A 5,958-nucleotide genomic window follows, 5' to 3' on the forward strand; every position below is an offset into this window, starting at 1 on the left:
TGCTGCAGCACACAGGCATCACAACAAAAGATGCTGCAAGGCAAAGATGAAGGAGGCTTCTATTTTAACTCCCAGTTGTGGACATTTTTCGTATAATCCGTTGCAACAGTATCCCAGCAGAAACAATCCCCCAGTGTAAAATGCAAAAGATTTAAAAAAGTTTATGGAAAAATAAAAGGGCTAGTGGTGTCTGACAAGCCTTTAAATCTAGGACAGTCATCCCAAAGAGGAATGCACATACTCATTGTGGGAACATAAAAGCAGAGTTTTAACTGTGCTACAACAGAGATGGTGATGGTAGGCCATTAGCTGGATGCCATTCTTGCAGTCTGTGAAGACTTCTTTGGCACCCCACGTTTGAAAGATTTTGCTTTTGTTTTTTTTAACACCAAAAGCTTTTCTTACATATAAATAATACACATCTGGACAGAAAACAGTGGCGTAGCTAAACATTTATTTTAAGAAAAAAAGGAAAAGTTGTGGCAGGTAGATTTTTTTTGATTAATTAATTAAACTTATAAGCATTTCATCATCTTATATGGGCACTGCCCTCAGTATTTTCACATCTAGAGACAGGATTATGATTTACTCTAAATCAGTCTTAGCAAGAACAATCCATGAAGGAACTGTGAGCAGCAGACAGGTGTTCACAGTATGAGAGACAGTTTATAGTAAAAAAAGAACCTTTGCAGCAACATTCAGAAAACCTCATGGGTAGATCTGGCAGATTACAACAGCCAGAATGGTTCTCCCAGACCAACCTTAAGAAAACAATACCATATGTGCAAGTTTATTTACGAAGTGTTGACACGAGGGCCTGAAAGAATTAGTATTCTGTTAGGTAAATGTTTTCCTCTGGGCTCTGTTTCTGCAACAGCTTACAGATGTTTCGGCCATGCAGAGAACACGAGGCTTTTCCCACCACGCCATGAATGAAAAAGCATGTTGAAGGTTTTGCTCCAGCCAAGCTCGGAAAGTGATCTACAACTTATACTCTGGTGCACTTCTGCTAAGTACTATATCCTGCACCGGCCAAGGTTTCATCTGACACAGACGCTATTTAGTGCCGCTTCCGTGAACTCCGGTGCATATTGTTCTGCACAGATTTGTAAAGCTGGCGACTCTCCAGCGACAGATGTACTGGCAGCAGCGCAGCAAAAACAGAACTTAGACTGCGCCGCGCAGGAGTGTAAAAATAATGCTGAATGAATTATAAGTCTGTTCACAAATTTGTAATCCAGGCTAATTTGTGTTGGTGTTAAAGAAGTGTTTATTGTGTAAAAGATTTTTTTTCTTCACAGTTTCTCTTTTAATCTCTTTTTCACTCCATCTCCCTCTCTCTCTCTCTTAAACACACACACAAACACACACATGACTGAGCGGTAAAAGCAAACTGAGCCAATCTTGTTTACAAGGAGTAGCGTAGGACTGCAGACTGCTGCTGCAGCTCAGCCCCAGCCTTGACTCCCATTTACTAGTGTAACAAACCATCAGGGAGGGGAACAAGGCAGGGGAAAACATTGTTATCAGCAGGCCAGATAAACCCCCTCCAGAGGTAGCGCTGATAGAGAGGCAGCCCTGCCGCTGGGCAAATAGAAAGATCCTATCTGGTCCTTGCACTGAGCCGGCCAATCAGCCCAGCGGAAGCACTGAGGCTTTCTCGAACAGGGGAGATGTGTGGCGAGAGGACACCAGACGATCACCAGGTCTGCTCTTTTTAGATGGACATTTAGAGGAGGAGCTGAAGCTCAGCTGTCTACTAGAGATGGCTGAGAGGAGAGAGACCTCGGCTGGAGCTGAAGAGCTCTGCGATGGGCGACCCGGGTGTAGAAGATCAGGTTGGGGTTGAAGGAGGCTGCTTTTATAGATGGAAAGGCTCGAGTGTGGATTTTTAAAACCTGACCTGGTGACCAGGATCAAATGTTCATTTTAACACTGTGTTGATTGACTCTTTGTGAACGATGATGATCGATTAGAGTTCAAGCTCAATCTTCACATATGGGATTACTATTTGTAACAGCAGAAGGGTTTGCAATAAATGAAATAACAGTAGTTACATTAATTTTATAATCTGCTGAAATTTATGAGGTTTATAAAGAATAATGATGTTAAATTACAGAGTGCTTAAATGAACTTAACGTGCTCAGGTATCATCAAAACATTATTACCACTGATTGCTAGAACTGCACCTATTATTTTCCAGTGAATACATGTCCAGGGCTTTCTTGGATATGTGCTTCTCGGTGTGTAACATTGTAGGCACGGTGTTTTCCAGTTACAGTTACTTACTTTTAGAGTAAGTGAACTCAACCTGACAGTAAATACTGACATTATAACGAGTGAACCATGTGGTAAATGGAACTTCTACTCATTCACCGATTCAAAGAGTATAGGGTCATATAAAGTCTGCGTAAACTTTAACCCGTTTTCTTCTTATTCTTGAATTTAATGACAGTTTGGAAACAACATTGTAGTGCCACCAACTGAAATGGAAGGTAGATCAGGCCTCTACCTATAAATATGCTATTTTAATAATAATGAAAAAAGAGCAACTCAGCTGTTTTGGAATTTTGTTTAGTTTTTTGTTTGTTTGTTTTCATTTTTAAATGGCTGAACCGAGGTAGTATGTACGTTATCATTACCTTGTCTTCAACAGCTCCAAATTATAGTTATGTTAAATTTTTCAGATGAATCAAGGAGAAATTCAGCAATGAACGGGAGAAATTGTTGTTTAGTGGTGGTAGTGCCTGCATCTACCTGCAGAGAGCATCTACTGATGGATGCAGTGTACAAAAATGCGGTACACCTGGTCTGTGTGCTAGATGAAGATGAGCTGAAGTGAAGCGAAGCGTTAAAAACAAAGTTTCAGCATCATCCATGTCAAGCACCGTGCGTTTGAAAACCCCTCTCTGTTATTCACTTATGTGTGGTGGATATATATATATATATATATATATATATATATATATATATATATATATATATATATATATATATATATATATATATAATTTTGTTCCTTTTATGTCATAACATAATTTTACTGTTACCTTGACAGTTACTTTGACTGTGCTGCTGTAGAAGTATGCACCCAGAATTCAAAGGGTAGAAATGGCTAATACAGGGTTTGATTGTGCTTTGACCCATTGGTAATGCCTTAGGGCTCCAGTATGAGGAATCTCAGCTCAGTGGTAATCTCTTCACTCATCTCCTCTCTGGTTTTCCCCGATGAAGGTAATTACCGCACAAAAAGCACGATAAGTTTAGCAACATGTTGTGGTTAATTGTTACTTCTTTATGTTCACTCATTTATGCGAGAAGGTGGTGAATTTTTGACATTTTTTGCCGAGCACTTTCAGAGAAACTCGCTGTGGAAGCTAGCTTTTGGTATTGTCTCACTATATTGTATGACAGTTATTCTGCCATTGTTTGCATTTAATTTAGCTACTGAAAGCGGTACAGTACTTAAAAAAATTACCATTTACTGTGAAAAGTCCGTTAATATGTTAGCTAAAATACACAATGTGTTTACTTCACGTTACAGTTCATGTGCGCTAGCTAACAAGGTAGAAGAGAAAAGAAGGATAACTTTGTTTGAAAACTGTGATCCTGAGACTAAGTGTATAGATACAGAGAAAACTTGGATTTGGTTGAAGTATTTGTGACTGAAACCTGAGAGGTGTGCAGCTCTTCATTCATCTCTCTTCACTGTTTAAGGCAGGGGCGTCAAACATAAGGCCCAGGGGGCTTGAATCGGCCAGGCAAAGACTAATTCAACTTGATGGCTTTGGAAAAAGTGAGTGCATAAATTTTGGACTTTTTACTGTTCTTTTCTTCTTATAAAGACCTTTCCCTTTGCCATTCATACTACAACAACGTAATTAAGTAACAGTTAAACAATTACAGAAAAATCTCTTTTTTTTTAAATTTTAAACTATAGAAATGTATGACTGCAGTAAAAATAAAAAAGATTTTTCTGTGAATTAACAAAGTATTTGTGTTTTATAATTACAGGAGAACTTTTTCTGTAATTTTACACAGTTATTTCTTACAATTTAAGCCCAAACCGGTAAATTCACTAGTCCAGTGTTCTGACAAAACGTCCTACTTTGGCTAAATGTCCTACCATAAGTAGTTTATGTACATTTCTGCTGTCACAGAGTAATTCCAGCACAAATGTAAGTAGGTATGACGGTTTGCCACTTAACCTTGCCCATCAGAGTATGTCATGTCAATCATCCCCACGGATTATCCAGACATCAGAAAGGAGCACAGCAAACAGCTGAGGTGTTGCTAGACTGACGTAAGTGTTCTGAAGTTAGCAAAGTGACCACTAGGGGGCAGAAAAAGCCAGTTAAGTTCGATAAAACGTCATTGCAGCGCTTATGCTAACTCTTCCGCTAACGCTAAATTTAAATTACCACCGAATCTGGTGACTGTAGACAGCTGGTAAACTACGCGATGCACTTTAAATCTCAGGTCTAGGAAAAGAGTATGCTACTAATAAAACACGTGGTCAGTTAGTCTCACATGTAGTAAAGCACCTTGAACAGGGAAGAGTTGGCTACCCTAGAAGATGAAGGTATGTCAGTCCTTCTTGATGTTCAGGACATCAGAAGCAAGGTACAAATGGATAAAAAGTTCTGGATCAAACTGGGCAGGAACAGCACCCAGAGGGAGGTAGAGGCATTAAGGTTGGTACTGAAAGAAAAAAAGAGAATGCAATGCATGACCTGATGAGGAATAACCTTCGTGCCTGTTACTCCAACACTACCAAACAGATATAAGGCCAAATAAGGACGTCCAGACAAAAAGATAGGCTCACATCTGGCCAGTCAAATTAAAAATTGGCCCATTAAAGGCTATCCAGAGTCAGAGATACTGTAATTCATGCCAGACTCAAATTCAAATCAAATTCAAATTTTATTTGTCACGTACACAGTCATACACAGTACGATATGTAGTGAAATACTTGGACAACTGCTCGTGACCTAAAGAGAACAAAAAAGGAAAAGGCTATGAATAAGATAGGAAATAAATATGAAAAATTAAAAAGGGTAAATTTAACTAGGAAGGAATAAAATATAAATTAAGGTTAAAAATGAAATAACTGTACAACACAAATTAGAATGAAGGGTAAATTTAACTGGGAAGAATAAGATAAAGATAAATATATAAATTAAAGTTGAAAATAAAATAACTGTACAACAAAATACACAATATAGAACTATATAAGAATGTATGAAGAAATCTAAATATAAATAAATATATACACAATAACAGCAGCTGTACAAGTATTAACCGGAAATGAAGAATATAGTGACCAGTGTTGTGCAAAACCAAAGTCCAGAAAGTCCAGTGTGTGTGTAAGAACCATATGTGTGGGTCAGTACTGTGTGGTGGTGTGATTGAGAGACCGTATTGCCTGCGGGAAGAAGCTCCTCCTCAGTCTCTCTGTGTTGGTCTTCAGGGAGCGGAATCGCTTTCCTGACCTCAACAGAGAGAACAGTCTGTTGTTGGGATGGCTGAGGTCCTTCACGATCTTCCTGGCCTTGGTCCGGCACCGCCTGCTGTAGATTGAGTGCAGGTCAGGGAGCTCGGAGCGGATGGTGCGCTCAGCTGACCGCACAACCCTCTGTAGAGCTCGTCTGTCCTGCATGGTGCTGTTCCCGAACCAGGTTAAGATGTTTCCCGCCAGGATGCTCTCTATGGTGCACGAGTAAAAGTTCCTGAGCACCTTGGAGGGCAGTTGGAAGTCTCTCAAGCGTCTGAGGTGGTAGAGACGCTGTCGGGCCTTTTTCACCACGGTGTTGATGTGACAGGACCATGACAGGTCCTGCGTGATGTGAACTCCGAGGTATTTGAAGCTGTCCACTCTCTCCACTGGGCACTCGTTGATGACGGGGGTCTGGTAGTTCCTCTCCTGCTTAGTGCTGAAGTCCACTATCAGCTCCTTTG

This window comes from Diplotaxodon limnothrissa, linkage group LG8 (assembly GCF_057381915.1).
Source record: "Diplotaxodon limnothrissa isolate DT_005_m linkage group LG8, D_limnothrissa_male_GT1.1, whole genome shotgun sequence".
NCBI classification, from domain to species: Eukaryota; Metazoa; Chordata; class Actinopteri; order Cichliformes; family Cichlidae; genus Diplotaxodon; species Diplotaxodon limnothrissa.